The sequence below is a fragment of the Plecotus auritus genome (genome assembly GCF_963455305.1).
Source record: "Plecotus auritus genome assembly, chromosome: 8".
NCBI classification, from domain to species: Eukaryota; Metazoa; Chordata; class Mammalia; order Chiroptera; family Vespertilionidae; genus Plecotus; species Plecotus auritus.
In genome coordinates, this window is record NC_137782.1 from 5,941,495 (window position 1) to 5,951,062 (window position 9,568).

Genomic DNA, 9,568 nt, shown 5'->3' on the forward strand with positions numbered 1-9,568 from the left:
GGGAATCCCTACCATTATCCTCTCACCCGCAGTCTAAGCTTCAACAGGCTCTCAGTTGCTGTAGTCCATCTCCTTCAAGAGAACAGGAATTCGTGCACAAAACTCTAAGGGCACAGCATGTAGCACTTAAGAGTTTGTTATGGGTTACATGTAAAAAAATTAAATTTTTCTTATAGCCAGGCTGGTGTGGTTAAGTGGATAGAGTATAGGCCCATGTACCAAAGGGTTGCAGGTTCAATCCCTGGCCCTGGTCAGGGCAAGTGTGGGAAGCAACTAATTGATGTGTCTCTCTCATCTCTCTCTCATCTCTCTCTCTCATCTCTCTCTCTCTCTCTCTCTCTCTCTCTCTCTCTCTCTCTCTCCCCTCCCCCCCCATCTTCCCTACACCTCCCCTCCCTCTCTCCTCACTCTCCTCCACTCGCTCTAAAAATCAATGGAAAAAATATCCTTGGGTGAGGATTACAAAATAATTTTTTTTATGAACTTGTCAATTTATCTTTATTCTCTTAAACCAAAAAGTGATGAACCTGGCTTATCAGCTTCGTTTCACGCGACGCACAGGAACCGATCAACAACGACGTGTCTGTGGGGACCTCCCCATGACTTGAACTCAAAGACAATGATAGTTGTAAATACTCAACATAGTTCACCAAGACTGGCATGAGGTTATTTTATTTTCTACAGTGGAAGGGGATTCCTTCTTTCCGAGGCCTGGCCACCACTTCCATCCCATATCAGGTTGGCGGAGAAAACAGATTAATCACAATCATTCAATCTCAGAAACGGAGGTAATACCTAGCTGTGAATAGCAACTGAAGAAAAACAGAACGGAAGTTTAAAAAGAGTAAACGCACACGAAACCTGGAGATCCTGTATGACTATCCCGTGCGGTGAGCATAAGCCACGTTTTGGGGGGGGTGGGGGTGGGGAGGGGGTCCTGAAATGAACCTTGACTGATGCACCTGGCCACAATGAGCTTGCGAACATTTCTCCTCTCAGCGGCTCCCTCCCTCCTAACGGACCAAAAGATGGGACAAAAATAAAGAGAAAAACATAACAGCGGATTATCTGCCTAGAGCTCGACGCTACTTATTTCTCGTGGGGAATCTGAACCTTGGAGAGCTCGCGCTCGTGATGCATCGCTAATTAAATTGCTTTTAACCTGGGTCTAGCGCTTGACTGGTTTTGCGGGTCAGTGGCCCAAGGTAGAAATGGATCTTGCGTGATTTTAAATGTCCGCCCGAAACGGGAGATCCTGGCACAGAAGCTGCTGAGGTCCAGGAATGACAAGGGAAGAGATGTGGGTTCCTGGGCGCCAGCCGCCCCGGCCCAGCGCTGCTGAAGGACGAGAGCAGGAGCTCGAAGTAGCCCTCAGCCAGGAATGGCCCGCACCGGTGGGGCCTGGGCTATGCCAGGGGCTCCCTCCGCATTTCATTAACCTGTGTGTTTTTTAATGGATGACGGAACCTGTTATAACCGGTGCTTCCTAATCACCCACAAGGTAACAGGTTATGTTTAAAACTGGAAGAGTAAACATTTACCCTTGTCTGGTTCCTTGTGATATTTGAACCCAGTTCCCTGCTAGAAGGAAAAAGACGGTCGATGTGAACTAATTACCAAGAGCAAATTTTCATTCCTGCCGCCTTAAGTCTGGCATTGGGAAAACAGTCATCTTCAAAAAAACCCTGACCCTGCACATTCTCCTGTGCTGAGTGGGTTCGCAGGGATGCAGACATAAGCACTGCTCACAGACCACAGCATGCCCTTCTGAGCGCCATCCCTGCAGGTTTCAACATTAACCCGAAGGACACAGATCTTCCTAGCTGTGAGACTTCACGTGGCATTTGAGATGCAATAAACAGGTAATCATTAAACAGCCGTTACGCCATCAAAGCCCGAGTGTGTTTAAATACTTCAAACCAGGCTTCAGAGAGAGCAGCGACCACCAAAGGCACTGGCCCTGTAATTCTCCGTAATTCACCCATGGGGCCGGAAAGGGGGCCGGAAAGGGGGGCGGGAGCCCTGGTCTGTCCCCCTGTCGCTGTGCCGCGATGCTCCTGCGACGGCCGACGACGAAACGCAGCGTCTGGGGATAAGACACCACGGTTTCAGGTCCGTCCCGGGCTATTCTAGGAAATGACAAATGTACCAAATTAGCCGTGGCTGTGTTGTGACGCTATGTAAACCAAGCGGCTTGCTTTGCCCAGAAGTAAAATCCTGGGTGCCCTGAGAAGATGAGGCAAGGATGGCTACGTGGTTAGCTGAGTAGCCAATCAGGCCTTCTCGTTATTGTGGTAAGAGCCGATGAGTGCCAGAGATTTATGGCGTTCTAGGCCATATAAGGTTAAAAATTCAATGACATAGCTATGTGTCATGTGTAAAGGGGGCATATTATTTCAGAATGAAAGAACTAGCAAGGGAGCAAAAAAAAAAAAAAAAAAAAAAATCCAAAAATAAATTGTAGCCCTGACCGGTTTGGCTCAGTGGATAGAGCGTCGGCCTGTGGACTCAAGGGTCCCAGGTTTGATTCCAGTCAAGGTCATGTACCTTGGTTGCGGGCACATCCCCAGTAGGGGGTGTGCAGGAGGCAGCTGATTGATGTTTCTCTCTCGTCGATGTTTCTCTCTCTCCCTCTCCCTTCCCCTCTGTAAAAAATCAATAAAATATATTTAAAAAATAAGTTGTAATTTCTAGAAATAACTTAAAATATTGATAACTAATAACCCTAAGAATCATGATTTCATCATGATGGTCCATCTTTCCTACTCTGTTTTCCTACTGCTAATTTTAGGGCCCACCGTCTTAGTTCCAACGTCTATGTTTAAGTGTATAATGACTGTCTCAATTGAAACAGAAGTGAAATTCGACTTCAGACTTGAGGAGGTCACAGATAGCTTCAGTAATATGTTTTGGACCTTAAAATTTTTAATACTGAAATCTGCTCGCGCATTCATCTATGAAATGCTTTATCCAGCGCCTTCTACACACTAAGATATTTTAGTGGCTATTTTATATTTTGTCACGTATGACAACGAATACAGAACCCAGCAAGGAAAGTTATTTTTCAGCCTGCGTATAACAGCCGGTGCTCTTACGATCGACAGCCCTGCTAAAGACAAGGACCTGATGAGTTTTCCTAGAACTGCAGCTCCGTAAGTGAAAAGACAGATACCTCAGGAACCTCAAACCGAAATAAAAGAGTTTAACAAGCCGGTCTCCCAGAGCTAGCTGTTTACTTAGGCAGCCAAACGCACAAAAAGACCAACGTGAACTCTCCCTTCAACTACGATGCGGCCCATCACAATGGTCAGACCAGCTTTCCTGGGCAACCTGGGCATCTAAAGATTTTTACTGGCCATCTAGCTACTCGTTGAAGACTTTCAAAACAGCCATCTTCCTTGGAAAGCAAAAGGCGCTATGTCCAACTCCTGCCTGGTGGGCCTCAATGTCTATCCCCTCCACTGTCCTCTCCAAGGTCCTCTCCCATTCTTTTTCATAATTTTTAGGCATGGACCATGGAATGGAATAGGTGGTCACTGGAGGAGAGTAACAGCGTGTGAAAGAAGAGTCAGGAAACTTGAATATGTATAACGTGACAGTCGGCACTTTTCTCCTCCTGACAGTTACGTAAGCGTAGGTGCTCCGAGAGTCACCGCCGACGCCGGAGAAGCAGCAATGCGGATGTGCCCCAAAGATCCCAGTGACTTGGAAGCATGTGATCAGACTCACAGGCAATTCCGGGTTACGTTAAGAGTTCCTTTCCTGCCCCGACCGGTGTGGCTCAGTAGATAGAGCATCGGCCTGCAGACTGAAGGGTCCCAGGTTTGATTCCGGTCAAGGGCATGTACCTTGGTTGTGGGCACATCCCCAGTAGAGGATGTGCAGGAGGCAGCTGATCGATGTTTCTCTGTCATGGATGTTTCTAACTCTCTATCCCTATCCCTTCTTCTCTGTAAAAAAATCAATAAAATATATATTTAAAAAAAAAAAAAAAAAGAGTTCCTTTCCTCACTTCCCGCTCTGGTTCCTCCCAGGCTCAATCTTGGGTGAGTTAGTTGTTAACGCTTTCTCTCTGATGAAGACCTTACACCACTTTTTTTCTTTTTTTTCACAACTTGTGGATTACTAGATCAATAACCTAGAATACACGAAAGGAAATAGACTGGCGTTACCCAGAGCATTTCCCTCCGTTTCGTTACCTGCACAAAAACCATAAAATCTATGATCAGTGGACTTCTGCAGCCTGAACCATACGCTGTGAGGCCCGCCCCACGCTGGTCGGCACCTCCACCAGACCAGTCTTCTACGAGCATCGCATTCTGCAACGCACATACCATTTCACCTATCGTGTTGCATTTAATGATCAGCGCAGGTAGATACGCAAAAACATAAGCTCCCGGAGGCCAGCGGGTCTGTCTTGGTTTGTTCAGCAGTGTAGTCCCAAAACCTATAACAAGACTCGACACGTGGTAGGGGCTTAACAAATATCAGCTGCTCGAATAAACAACCAGTGAATAACTATGAGCTACATGGGCAAAGTATAATGTTTGTCCATTTCTTCTGGATGAAAAAAAACAACAATCAAAGGGATTAAGAGATCTGGCCGAGATCACAGGGGTATGAAATGGCCATGCCTGTAACTGAACACAGGTCTCTAGGTTCCAAATCCTTTAAACTGTCACCTCTGTCACCTGGGGCACAGGTACCCTCTTACAATAGAGAAGGCCAAGGGAAATGAAGCCACACAGAAGCACAGAGCATCTTCCCAAAGCAAGATTTACACTAAGTTACTTTAGGAAAAATATTACCCATACATAGTACATGTACAGGTATCTTACCGAATAAAAGAGAAACATGCAAATTAACCATCACTCCGCTCCGCCCACAGCCAATCAGAGTGAGTATGCAAATCAACCCAACAAAGATGGAGGTTAATTTGCATATGCAGGTGCAGAGCGGTGTGAAGCCTGCCAGGAGGGGAAGCGGGGCGTGGTGCTCCAGACAGACGCGAGGACTTGCTGGCTCCGGGAGGCTGGGGAGCGGGGGACTTGCCGGCTCCCGGTAGGTGCGGGGACATGCTGGCTCTGGGCGGGGACGTGCCGGCTCCCCGCGAGAGCGGGGACTTGCCGGCTCCTGGATGGCTGGGAGTGAAGCCAGGGGCCTATTCTTGCACAAATATCATGCAACGGGCCTCTAGTCTATATAATAAAAGCTAAATATGCTAATTAGACCGGATGTCCTTCTGGACGACCTTCCAGATGAAGACGGGGCTGCAAGGGAAGCTGGGGTCCCGGGTGCCTGCCGGCGGCCAGAGGGAAGCCGGGGTCCCTGGGTGCCAGAGGGAGGCTGGTGCCGGCAGCTGGGGGAAGGAAGGCCTACTCTTCCATGAATTTCGTGCATCGGGCCTCTGGTAATACAATAACATCGAGCGGAGCAGACCTAGAGAACTTACATTAATTTCAAAGAAAAAACATGGATCTAACACACCTTTGATATCTGCAAACAGCTGCTGGGAGCCTCTCTTTGGTCTGAGTGTCCATGTTTCTGCCCCGGCGGCCCTCCAGGCACTTGCGTGGTAAAGTGAGAGAAGCGGGCAGCACCAGGCCAGGGCCGGGGCCAGGGCCAAGGCTCCCCAGTCCCAGCACAGCTGGGGCTCAGAATCCGCTCTGAGTCCCCGCGCAGCTGGACGGCAGAGCTTGCTGCTGATCCGCCTGAACAGCTGCCTCGGCCTCCTCTTTCTCTCCTGAGTCCAGCCTGGGTCTCCTTCCCTCCCAGCCAACGGGACCACAGCCCATCTTTCCCGGCTCCCTCCAGACTAGCGTTCCTGGAACTGGGACACATGTCTGGGGTACGCCAGCAGTTCTCAGGGGTTCCCCTCACACCTGTAAGAGAATCGATTTCCAGGTCCCCAGCTTCCTAACAAGTGCTCTGCCTGGGATGTGACAGTGAGGGCTGCTGTCCCAGGAGGGAGGGAAGCTGTCCTTCAACACCTCCCGGCGTCACGCGGCCCTTCCCCCAGTTTGCAAGCGTCCTGCACTTGCTCCACCTTCCCGGATCTCTACAGGGCAGGGTGTAAAGGCCTCAGGGCGAGAAGAAGAGGAACTCATAAAAAAAAAACCAAATGCTAACGTGAGGGGTGAGTCTCGTATCTGGGTAACAACTGCCTTGGTACCTCAGGTAAGTCAGGTAATTCCCAAGTCCTCGTGTTAAACAGCCTGAAATATAATTATGTCCAAGAGCCCTATGGTCAGAAGTAACACAAAACACTGGGTTTGAATTTATATACTTTTTGTTGTTGTTACAGAAAGTATCACAGAATGATCAGGACACTTTTAAAGATAAAAATATACCCGAAGTCATACAATCTATAAAACGTTGGGGTAGAATTCTGTAGGAGGAAGGGAAATATAAATTTAAGGAGAAAAACGAAAGGTGTCAAATTTTTAACTGTTGAAGAATTTATTCATGCATTTTTTTTAAAAAAACGACTGATACTGAGAATCAAATATAGACCCCATTAGAATTTTTAACTGTTGAAGAATTTATTCATGCTTTTTTTAAAAAAACAAAAACAAAAACGACTGATACTGAGAATCAAATATAGATCCCATTAGAATTTTTATTTTTTTTTACTTTTATTTTTTTAAAATATATTTTATTGATTTTTTTACAGATAGGAAGGGACAGGGATAGAGAGTTAGAAACATTGATGAGAGAGAAACATCGATCAGCTGCCTCCTGCACACCCCCTACTGGGGATGTGCCCTCAACAAAGGTACATGCCCTTGACAGGAATTGAACCTGGGACCCTTCAGTCTGCAGGCCGATGCTCTATCCACTGAGCCAAACGAGCTAGGGCCCCATTAGAATTTTTAAATTGGTGTAACCATTTAATTTAAAAGGTCAGTAGTTACAATATGCTGAAAATTACGTCCTTTCAACTTTAAATTTAGGATGAAGACTTTTAGGAATTAGCTTAGAAAATGTGCTTAGGGAACAGAGTGTCACAGGATCTCTGGAGCACGGGGGAGCAAGTCACTGGAAGAACATTGCTCCAGACCAAGCCTCTCCAGACGGGATACGGAAGGGACAGAGGAGGACCGGTTTCCCACCTGCGCAGTTCTGAGCATCTGCTGACCCTGGTCCTACAGCCAAGCTCCTGAGACTGGCGATCAACTAAATACCTGCTCTTCATGGCATCGCTGGCCGGGGCCAGCCCTCGGCTGCCGAGCTGTGTCTCACTCCTCTCAAGAATCACTCGAGTCCTTTGCTTGGAGTTCTTGAGAAAGATTCACGAGGCCATCCCCATAAAAGCTCACGAATTTTGTATTTATCTTATCAGACGATGACAGGTTTCGCCGCTGGGGATGTAACAGCGAATGCATCTATGTGACTGGCATTTCATGAGCGACAGGCATAATGCACAGACTGGAGGCGTGTTCCTTGGCATGTAGTTAATACTCTAAGTGTGGCAAACGTATGGAGGAATGACCTCGACACGGGGACATACCCTGGGCCTCAGCCTCCACTTTGCCCTTCTTTCTCTGATTTCGTACTCTCGTCCTCCCTGCTGCCCCCTCCCTCTCTCCAGCCACTCCTCTGGGAAGCCGAACGTTGTCTGCACATGATGGATGGGGCCAACACTTAATTCGGTGTCTACACTGTTTTAAAAATATTGACTTTCCAGGCCCCGGGCTCTCCAAAAGACAGTGGGGCTATTTAGAGCAGATGTGAGCCCTCCTCTAAACCTGCTCCCCTTGAGTCTGAGGAGGTAGGATCCCGAGCTAAACAGTCTGTCTTGAGTCCAAAGGCCAGCTGGAATCCCACCTCACCATTTCCCAGGTATGTCCATTTCTCGGACCCTCGGGTTCTCACAGTCCTTAAAATAGGGCTGCTGAGGATTTCAGACAATATACATCAAGCACCTAGGAACGAACCCCCACACAGTAGGCATTCAGTAGTCAACAGTTATGAAATCAGATGTTTAATGTTCTTTAATGATTGCCTAAAAGTTAGCCAACAGTTTTCTCTTGGCAAAATGTCAACTAGTGACATGTTTTTCAATCCCTTTCTAGTGTCTTTTAAAACAAGGGATTTGGAAAATGACTACCTTTCTCGTCTTAAGTATAGGGTGTGTGTGTGTGTGTGTGTGTAGGTGTGTGTAAAATGTACCTGCGGTACTAAAACTGGCAGAAGGACAGACACAGGGCGAGGACCGCAGGAAGCTGAAGACTGCCCATGTGGCATTTGTGCATTTATAAATATGGCTGCATGTCCTACACATTGTTATGAATGAAACACGTTTAAAAAGAAGCATGGAATCTACGATCGACTCTTCAAAGTTTATCCCAATTTAACGGGTAAGCTGGCACTTTGCCCCATCAAACAAAGTTCTTGTTCAAGATACTTAACAATTCTTGTGTCACCTTTAGTCTCTAAATCAATGTGACGATGTGTGTGTATCCAGGCCTTGGAAAGGATTCACATGCTTATTCCGCAAGGCCGGAATATATCCTAACCCAAACGTATGGATTCGTGTACATTAACTATATCACAACGTACAAAGCAGCTTGCTGACCGCAACAGGGGACTAGGTTGCACGGGATAGCCATCCCACCGGATATTACGCAGCTACTAAAACAAAACAAGAAATATTTAAATAGGGTATTTAAGCGGCAGAAGCACGGCATAGAGCGGTATTGAGCTGCGATTCCAAAGTTGTGTGGGCCACTGTGATTCTCCAGCGGCAACAAGAAATTCACAATAAAGAACTGGCCTTACACACAGGGATCCAAATCCGCTCCCCAGCTTGAAAGGGCACAGTGTTGGCCTGGCTACCCACGTCCAGATTTTAAACAGCGGTGTGGGATGAGCACACTGCTGACTCAGGCCCTTCTTATGAATGGGGGGGACGGCATCAGGACGCTGGAAGTTATGCTGGCAACTGGAACTCAGCCTCCCTCAACTTTCCGCTTAGCGGAGCCTTTGGGAGAAGTTCACACCCTACGCCCCAGTGCTCTCTGCCTCACTAAGAAGTTTTGGGGGAGTGTCAGAGCTGAGACAAGGCTGGAAAGGTGAGCAGGACTCACAGCCTTCGACTAGACACGATTTTGCACAGGGAAAGAGGAAATGAAACACTGCACACGCACACACACAGGCGCGCACACACACACGATCCAGATCTGCAGATAAATATTGAAAGCACACACTTTCCCACCCCCATTCTAAGCAGCAATATCTGAAAACACCGCCTGTCCCTTCCCGGGTGGATCCGTCCTTCATTACAGTTTTAAACCCCCCCCCCCCTTGGCTCCCAATGCCCACCACGACCACCACCCACCCAGCAAGGCCAGCAAGCAGGCCCAGGCTGTAGTCCAGCTTCCTGAACTTTCCTCCCGTCATCTGTCACATCAGAGCTTCAAAGGTCTACCCCGCAGACCAGGAAATAGAGGAAAAGTGCCTCTGCCCCTTCACACGCCTCCTGGGACACACGCCCGGGCCCCAGAGAAAAGAGAGCCACCCAGGTCCTTGGGACCTGGACTAACACCTTCCTGCTCCCAGCTCCTCT

At 48.0% G+C, this 9,568-nt stretch overlaps 1 protein-coding gene across 2 annotated transcripts in view; it reads right to left on the reverse strand.

Annotated features, from left to right (window-relative positions):
• The window catches only part of GAREM1 (GRB2 associated regulator of MAPK1 subtype 1), a 175,395-nt gene that overhangs the window by 164,385 nt on the left and 1,442 nt on the right, over positions 1 to 9,568 (reverse strand). The window lies entirely within an intron of this gene.